This window comes from Pipistrellus kuhlii, unplaced genomic scaffold (assembly GCF_014108245.1).
Source record: "Pipistrellus kuhlii isolate mPipKuh1 unplaced genomic scaffold, mPipKuh1.p scaffold_m20_p_3, whole genome shotgun sequence".
Lineage (NCBI taxonomy): Eukaryota > Metazoa > Chordata > Mammalia > Chiroptera > Vespertilionidae > Pipistrellus > Pipistrellus kuhlii.
In genome coordinates this window covers 88,648,221-88,657,770 of record NW_023425529.1, presented here as the reverse complement: position 1 = coordinate 88,657,770, position 9,550 = coordinate 88,648,221, and the positions used below count along the sequence as shown (strand labels likewise).

The 9,550-nt window shown below is 39.8% G+C and overlaps 2 pseudogenes across 1 annotated transcript; both read left to right on the top strand.

Moving 5' to 3' along the window:
• The first annotated feature begins 1,018 nt into the window (after positions 1-1,018).
• On the top strand, positions 1,019-1,496 carry LOC118730592 (annotated as a pseudogene).
• Positions 1,497-6,503: 5,007 nt separating this feature from the next.
• LOC118729573 lies at positions 6,504-8,314 on the top strand (annotated as a pseudogene). The gene is made up of 3 exons (XR_004991246.2): positions 6,504-6,575; positions 6,954-7,102; positions 7,357-8,314. The product of XR_004991246.2 is annotated as a heat shock protein HSP 90-beta-like (transcript).
• Positions 8,315-9,550: the final 1,236 nt, after the last annotated feature.

The window sequence follows — 9,550 nt, the reverse complement described above, 5'->3', positions numbered from 1 at the left end:
TAAGGGATTATATCCAAATTATAATGAGGCTATTTTGGGATTATAAAACTTGAAGTGTTTTTTTTCATACTTTTCCTAGTTTCTGTATTAGTTACCTAATTACTGAATAACAAATTATCCCCAATCTTAGTAACTTAAACATTACACAGTATATATTCTCTCTCTCAGTTTCTGGGAGAATCTGAGAGCAGTTTGACTGGATAGTTGTGGCTTGTGATTTCTCTTTATGATGAGTCAGGTGTTGGCAAAGGCTGCAGTCATTTGAAGATTTAACTTGGTTTGCAGGGTCTGCTTCCAATGTGTCCTGTTCACATGGTGGGCAAATGGGTTCCTTTCCACAAAAATCCTTAAGTGTCTTTACAACATGGCAGCTGACTTCCCCTAGAGCACCTGTTACCCCCCTCCCACCCACCCTGAGACCGAGACCGAGGGGGAAGCTACGACGCCTTTTATGACCTAGCCCCAGATGTCACTCACAGTCACTTCCACAATACTCTGTTAGACACACAAATGAATCCTGATTCATGAGAGCAGACCACACAAGGAATGAATTCCAGGAGGTGAGTATCACCTTGGAGGTTGGCTACCAGATTTTCAAACTTTCTAAATGAACTATGAGGGGAAAATGAAGTATTGTGATTAGAGGGGTAGATTCTGCGACCAGACTGCCTAGTTCAAATCCTAATTCATCCACATATAATGGTTTCATCAAATATCAAAATGTATATAATCTTGAGTTGATACTTAACCAATATGTGTTATATCCCCTTCATTTATTAGTGAGAATGAAAATAGTAACCAGTTCACAGAAATATTGTGAGCATTCAATGATCAGATATATGCGAGCATACCATCTGGTTCATAATAAGTGCTATAAAAAGCCTTAACTATTATTATTTTTTTTATTTTAAAGTCATAAAACTGATTAAATGGAATAATTATTTAACAGTGATATAGTATGATTTCAATCACATAAAAATCTATATATGTATTTTAAAAGTTTATTATCTTTTTTTTTATGATGATGGCACCAAAAGCTAAGAAGGAAGACCTTGCCCCTCTCAAAGCTGAAGCCAAAGCAAAGGCTTTGAAGGCAAAGAAATTAGCCCTGAAAGACATCCACAGACACACAAAAAAAAGAAAATCAGCACTTCACCCATCTTCTGATGGCCAAAGACACTAAGGCCCCAGAGGCACCCTAAATATCCTCAGAAGAGTACACCCAGGAGAAACAAGTTTGATCACTATGCCATCATCTAATTCCCCCTGACTACCAAGTCAGCCCTGAAGAAAATAGAAGACAACAATACACTTGTGTTCATTGTGGATGTCAAGGCCAACAAGCACCAATCAAACAGGCTGTGAAGAAACTCTATGACATTGATGTGACCAATGTCAACACCCTGATCAGGCTTGATGGTGAGAAGAAGGCATATGTTCGGCTGGCTCCTGACTATGATCCTTTGGATGTTGCCAACAAAATTAGAATCATCTAAACTGAGCTGAGCTGCCTAATTCTAAATATAAAATTTTTACACTGTAAAAATAAAAAATAAAAAGTTCATTATTTTGTTAATGTCATTGGTCTCTGGTATTATAGGGTCATGGTATTATAGGGTGTGACTTATAATATTTTTCTTTTTCTTTCTACTTTTATGGTATTCATATTTTTGGTTGGGAGCCTTATTTGTTTTATAATCAGAAAAAAAATAAATCACTTCATAAACACTCATTGTGTAACAGCAAATACTCAATTGTTGCATATGTTTACATCAACAAACATGGAGACTAACTACATTGAAAGTGATCTAGTCAAAATGTAAATACTAGTTTCCTTTATCTCAAACTTAAAAGGAAAACCTCAAAGCCAATGTCAGGAAAAAAAGGCAAGCTTTATCTACTTTGGCTACATTTTTCCCCATCAAGGTGAGTGTGGGCAACCCTGAACTTGGTTATAGTGCTATCAGATATCTGAGTTTGTTCTCAACACTTTAAATCTGTGCAGTAATAAATGGTCTTGGCTTTTTCTTTTTTTAAAAAAATATTTATTTTATTGATTACTGAGAGAAAGGGAGAGGGAGAGATAGAAACATCAATGATGAGAGAAAATCATTGATTGGCTGCTTCCTGTATGCCCCCTACTGGAGATTGAGCCAGGAACCCAGACATGTGCCCTCGACTGGAATGGAATCAGGGACTTTTCAGTCCACAGGTCCATGCTCTATCCACTGAGCCAAACCAGCTAGGGCTTGGAGTTTTTTTTGTTTTGTTTGTTTTTTTCAATGGTCTTGTCACATCTCATGCTGGGCTAGTTGCAGTGGGAGAGCTGAAGTCACAAAGTCGTTAACATAGGTCCCTACTTTCAAACTCAATTTTAGTTGGAAAGACAGGGTGTTACAAAATGATCTAAACCAACTTGGTTTCACGGTCATCAGGTCCTTTCTGGTGGATGACAGTGGCTTCCAGTGATTAGAGATGCATGGAGGAATACAGATGCCTCCCACCCAACCATCTCCCTACCAGGTGGTATGTAATAATGACAGCAAGTCTTAGGCCACATTCTGAAATGTGAGCCAACTTTTGTTTGCTAACAAGTACAAACACCATGCTCTCTGTTCTTTCAGACATTCCAACAAACATCTTTCATGAAAGTTTGACCAGAGGCAAATGTGACTGTGTTCTGACAATAGATCAAATCAATCACACCAAATGGTAGAAGACTCCAGCAAGTTAAAAACCCAGGAATGAGTGGGGTTTAGACCTCAGTTTCTATTCTTCCCAAGAGAGGACATGCATGGCTGTCTAAGTCTTTCTGGCGCATTGTACAAACCTAGCTTGATCATTGCTCGTTCTTTAAATGAAAGCTAGCCTACATCCCTTATCCAAGGATCAAGTCCTTTGGTAGAGAATTAAGTAAGGATGTTTGAAGTAGGGCAGCCCCCTCTAGACTGTTGAGACTTGTCAGGGTTTTTAAAAATGTTCACTAATCACTCTTAATGTATGAGTTCCTCATTAAGATATTTCAACTACTAATTAAAATTAATTTACACACATATTATACCGTTAGAGACAAATATGAAGTAATTATAATATAGTGTGATAAGAACAGATACAAGTTTGCATGAGGCATTCTGAGAGCCCACATATGGAGCTGGGCTGGGTAAGGGTGGGGTTCATTGTAAGGGGGTTAGAGAAGCTTTCAGAGAAGGCGATCTTTACCAGAGCTCCACAAAATGACTGGATATTCATCAAGAAGGCCAAGGTGAGAAAGGGATGCCATGTGGAGGGAGGTGGCAAGAAAGAGCCCAGAGGGTCCTAGGCTTGGAATAGGCATGATGTGGGAATCACAGCGGAGAGGGTGGCAGTAATGGAGATGAGAAAGGTAAGGGAGTGCAAGTCTGAAAGTTCACCCCAGCCTGAGAAGTGTGGATTTGATCCTATGGGTATCAGGAAACCACTATTCCTTTTTTAATGCTCATCCTCCCACCTCCCCTTTGGCAACTATCAGTTTGTTCTCTGTATCTACGGGTCTGTTTCTGTTTGTTTGGTTTGTTCATTTGTGTGATTTTTTAAAATTCCACTGATGAATAAAGTCATATGGCATTTGTCTTTCTGTCTGACTTATTTCATTTGGCATAATACTCTCAATGACCATCCATGTTGTCACAAATGATAGAATTTCTTTCTTTTTTATGTATATGTTTCACATCTCTATCCAATCATGTATTGATGGACATCTAGGTCGCTTCCATGTCTTGGCTATTGTAGATAATGCTACAATGAACATAGGGGTACATATATCTTTTCAAATTAGTGTTTTTTCATTAGAAAATTTAAAGTAGGATATAAACTACATGATCAGATTTCTATTTTCCAGGGATATCTCTAGCAGCACACAGAGGGAAGGTGGAAGAGAAAAGGAACTGGAATCAGAGTGGCAAGTTAGAACTTAGGGTAATGGTTCTGGCAAGAGACATGAACGACAGTGTTTGGGAGGGAGCTACTAGTATAATAAAATTACCTTATTGAACACTTATTCTGAGCCAGGTTCTATGCTAAGCAAATTCCTCATAACCTTACAAGGTTGGTACTGTTATAATCTCCATTTTAAAAATAGAGGCCCAGATAAGTTTGTCAAATACCAGACACCCAATTATATTTGCATTTCATATAAACAAGGAGTATTTTTAGTATAAATATCTTATACTTTGCACATACTTTTTTATATTTAGTATAAATATGCAATACTTTTTGGAATTTGGCATCCTAGGCCCAGAAAGCTGAAGTGAGTTGCTCAAGGTGTGTTAGCTGCCAAATTGCAGCACCGGAATTGGAACTGGGGCAGGCTGCTGAGAGCTGAGCTGGGCTCCATGGTGCCTCCACTGCACAGGGAAAGCAGGGCGGGATCTCCACCCGCCCATGGGAACCTTGCCCAAGCAGTTGGAGTTAATCACCAGGGAGCCCTTCCTTTGCCCTTTAATCTTCCTGTTCTCTGGGGGCCTATTACTTAGAAGAGGTAGCAAAACTCCCCTAAGCCTTAAATCTTAATGCTTAGAACAAAACGGATGCCCTGTGACTAAGTAACTACCTCTCCCAACTTTCACTGCCTGGAGGGATCTGAAGGCATGTAAGGATTTCCAGTTCCATCAGCAAATGAGCGCTATAATTAGGAGCTTACTCAACTTGATCTTCACACAATGTGCACTCACTGCTCTGCTTTCATGTTGCTACCAGTCTGGGATATAAAACATAATTAAGCAGAAATGTTTAACAGATTTAATAAGGTTTCACCGGAGGCACAAAAGACAACTGTATTTTTAACATTGGAATGTTTCACATATTCAGCAAATGAATCCCAGGTGTGGGCAGTACAATGTGGTCCAGGGTGGGATTACTATCCTTAAGAGTTTTGTGAAGAAGGCAGATATGAGAAACAGACCCAGAACAATTGGGATGTGGAGGGGGCTGTGGGAGTCCAGAGCAGGGAGCTCATGTGCCCTGGAGGGAGATGGGCTCATGAGGGCCAGGCTCTCAGACTTGCCCATGGGCATCACCTCAGAGTGTGTTAGCAATGTGGTACATGCCCACTCCCCACCCTCTGTGCCAGACCTACAGCATCAACTTGCATTTTAACAAGATCTAAGGATGACTCCTTTGCACATTAAAATTTGAGAAGTGTTGCCTTGAAGAACACCAGAGATGACACATAAAATGAATCAGAAAGGATAAATAATTTTCCAAGTGGGGTCTAAAGATGGCATTGGAGAGAGGAATAGCGTAAGCAAAGGCATAGAGTATGAAGAGAAATTATAGTAGCCCTCCTCCCCTTTGTCTATGGGATATATTCCAAGACCCCAGTGGATGCCTGAAAACCTATATATACTGTTTTTTTATCCTGTGCATACACATCTTTTCACTTAAAGAGAGTATTTTATGGTTTCTCTTGGGCAAATCCGAATTGCTGGCATCACTACTCTTATACTTTGAACCCTTATTAAGTAAAATAAGTGTTCCTTAAACACAAGCACTGTGAAACCACAACATGATAGAGCAGGATAGTGTGAGAATTCATCACTCTATTCAGAATGGAGCACAATCTAAAACATAAGAATTGTTTATTTCTGGAATTTTCCATTTAATATTTTTGGATCAGGGTAAAAGTGCAGAAAGCAAAACCACAGATAAGGAAGGGACTCCTGTATTTAGGAAACCACACAAAGCTTTGGTATGATGGTACATTGGGGAGTGATTGATGGATAGGGGACTGGAAAGGCTGGCAAAGACAGCCTTAGAGAGGCAAGATCAAGGATAGCTTGAGGGGAGAAGCAGAGTTTGCCACCTCAAAATATGCCTTTGGGAGGATATCAATTGTTTTAAGTTTGTTATTTTAAGAAACAAGAGGCAAGAAGAACCTTTGCCCTCCCTAACCACCTAAAAGAATTTAGATAGAGGACCTGCTCCAGTAAGGGAGCCATCTTCATTGATAACTATATTTTTATATAAACTAGGTGTGATAAAAGGGAGGGACCTAGCAAGACCCCTTTGATCAAAGTCCTCTCTGTGTCCCACTGTTAAAGTTGGCTCAGGAAACATTTGCTTAGCAAACATTTGCTTTCCATCTCCATGTGAATTGCCTTCCTCTCCTTTGAAGTCCCAAACCACAACAGCGCCCCCCATACCGCATTCCCTTTCTCCTTAGCTCAAGATAGCAAATAAGCCTTAACTGCCCCATTTGTCTTCTGACCCCCTATCTTCTTATTGAACCCCTATATATACATATGCAGCAAATTTGGTTATTTCTCCTGTAACCTGTCTCATGATTAATTTGATTGTTATTCCAGCGGAAGAACTTGGTAGGATAGAAGGAAAATTATTTTTTTCTTCTTTACACTTTTTTGCTTCATCAGAAGGGTTTGATTTTTTTTTTTAAGTAAAAATTTTCAGCAGTTTATGAGCCAAATACAGTCCCAGCTTTCTAGTACTTGGATCTCATCACCTTAAAGATGCCTGAGAAAGTGATGAACCATGGAGAGGAGGAAGTGGAGACTTTTGCATTCCAGGCAGAAATTGCTGAAGTCAGATGACTTGGAGGACCTCTTGGCAGTCAAGCACTTCTATGTAGAAGATCAGTTGGAATCTGGGGCTTTGCTATTCACCCCCCATTGGGCTCCCTTTGACTTCTTTGAGAACAAGAAGAACAACATAAACTCTATGTTCATTATTTATACATCTATACATATAAAAGCCAAGTGACCAGAATGTCAGAACAACCAGAATAACCAGTTGCTTTGACTCACACTGTGGCCCCTAATCATTCCCCCCCCTCATTGGGGGTGGGGCTGGCAGGTCAACCTCCCACATCCCACATCCCTCCCCCCAGCTGGCCCTGCCCCAATTTGCCCCAATCAGGGTGGTCTGGCCAGATACCACCTGTGCATGAATTTGTGCACCAGGCCTCTAGTGTGTTCATAATGGACAGCTATGATGAGTTGATATCAGAGTACCTGAACTTTATCTGTGGTGTAGTTGACTCTAAGGACTTGCCTCTGAACATCTCCCAAGAAATGCTCCAGCAAAGTAAAATCTTGAAAGTCATTCATAATATATATATATATATATATATATATATATATATATATATATATATATATAATTGATTTTTTTACAGAGAGAAGAGAGAGGGATAGAGAGTTAGAAACATCGATGAGAGAGAATCATCCATCAGCTGCCTCTTGCACACCCCCTACTGGGGATGTGCCCACAACTAAGGTTCATGCCCTTCACTGGAATCGAACCTGGGACCTTTCAGTCCGCAGGCTGATGCTCTATCCATTGAGCCAAACCGGTTTTGGCCATAAAAAATATTAAGAAGTGCCTTGAGCTCTGCTCTGAGCTGGCAGAAGACAAGGAGAACTATAAGAAAATCTATGAAACATTCTCTAATAACCTAAAGCTTGGACTCCATGAGAACTCAACTAGTCAGCAATGCCTTTCTGAGCTTTTGCACTATCACACGTCCCAGTCTGGAGGTGAAATGACTTCTCTTTCAGAATATGTCTTTCATATGAAGAAGATATAGAAGTCCACCTATTATATCACTGAGGAGAGCAAGTTGCCAGCTCTGATTTTGTGGAGCGACTTGGAAATGGGGCTTTGAAGTAGTATATATAAAGGAGCCCATCGATGAATACTGTGTGCATCAGCTCAAGGTGTTTGAATGATAAAGCTTGGTCTCAATTATCAAGGAGGGCCTGGCACAACCTGAGGATGAAGAGGAGAAAGAGAAAATGGAAAAGATCAAGGCCAAGTCTGAGAACCTCTGCAAACTCATGAAAGAAATCTTGGATATGAAGGTTGAGAAGTGACAGTCTCCAATAGGCTTTTGTCTCCACCCTGCTGCATTGTGACTAGCACCTATGGCTGGACAGCTAACATGGAGTGTATCATGAAAGCCCAGACACTTTAGGATAACTTTATAATGGGCTACATGATGGCCAAAAAGCACCTGGAGATCAACCCTGACCAACCCATTGTGGAGACTCTGCACCAGAAGGTGGAGGCAGACAAGAATGACAAGGCTGTCAAGGACCTTATGGTGTTACTGTTTGAAACTGTGCTGCTCTCTTCTGACTTTTCACTTGAGGATCATCAGACCTACTCCAACTGCATCTACTGCATGATCAAGTTAGGCCCCGGCATTGATGATGATGAAGTGACAGCAGAAAAACCCAGTGCTGCTGTACCTGATGAGATAGATTCTGAGAGTGATGAGAATGTCTCTTGCATGGAAGAAGTAGATTAAGAGTTTACTTGCAGACCTTGTATCCTCTATGACAGTGGCTCTCAACCTTTCTAATGCTGAAACCCTTTTGTTCAGTTCCTCAGCAGCGGTTCTCAACCTGTGGATCATGACCCACAGGTTGAGAACCACTAGCAGAGTCACCTAAGACCATAGGAAAACACAGATATTTACATTATGATTCATTAACAGTAGCAAAATTACAATTATGAAGTAGCAATGAAAATAATTTTATGGTTGGGGGTCACCACAACATGAGGAACTGTATTAAAGGGTCACGGCATTGGAAAGGTTGAGAACCACTCTCTGGGTAGTGTCTTCATGGCTCTCCCAGCAGCCCTGCATGGCCCTCGTCCACCTGGTTTCCTCTAACTGATGTTTAGTAGTTTTTTCTCTCCTGTCTTTGGCTAAGGCAGGATATAATGGTCTCAAGTCTTCTCTTCTCATATTTGACATTAGGTCTGAATGTTGTGTATTGTTGGTTTTTAAATTTTTGTTTTGAAATTAAAGTTTGCAAAATAAAGAAGACGCAGTTTTTAATTTTTTCAAGCATACAAAATATAAATAAAAATTATAAAACAATTAAGGTAAAGTACAAATTAAACATTACAGATACAGCCTTCTGTGTATTCCCATTCACCTTCATTCTATTCACCTCCCTTCTTCCTGGACCTAACTATTAGTTTGAGTTTGGTGTTTCTCATGCATGCTTTTAGTTTTTATATAATATTTAGATACAGAAATAATATTGTTTTGCATGCTAGGTAAAGATATGTATTTTAAGGTAACTTTTCTTACTCAACATTATGTTTGAAATCTATCTGTAGTAATACTCAAGGCTTTAGTTAATTCATTTTTAACTATCATATAGTACAGAATATCTATATCACTATTTATCTGTCTAGTCTCCTAATGATGGACATTTTGTTTCTGCTATAAACAATATTTAAATGAGGGTGTTATGGATCTCCTGTGCACATATTTGAGTTTCTCTGAGGAACATTTCTAGGAATGGAGTTGCTGGGGCATAGAATGTACACCCCTTCAGTTTCACTGGACAGATTGTTTTCTAAAATGCTTGTACCTACTTACACTCCTACCACGAAAGTATAAAAGTTCCTGTTTCTCCACATCCTAACACTTGATATTGTCACACTTAACATTTTTTGCCAATTTGATGATAGTGGAATGACATCTCATCTTCAGTTCCTCAGTTACTACGTAGAGCATGTTATCAGGTCCCTCTTTTGT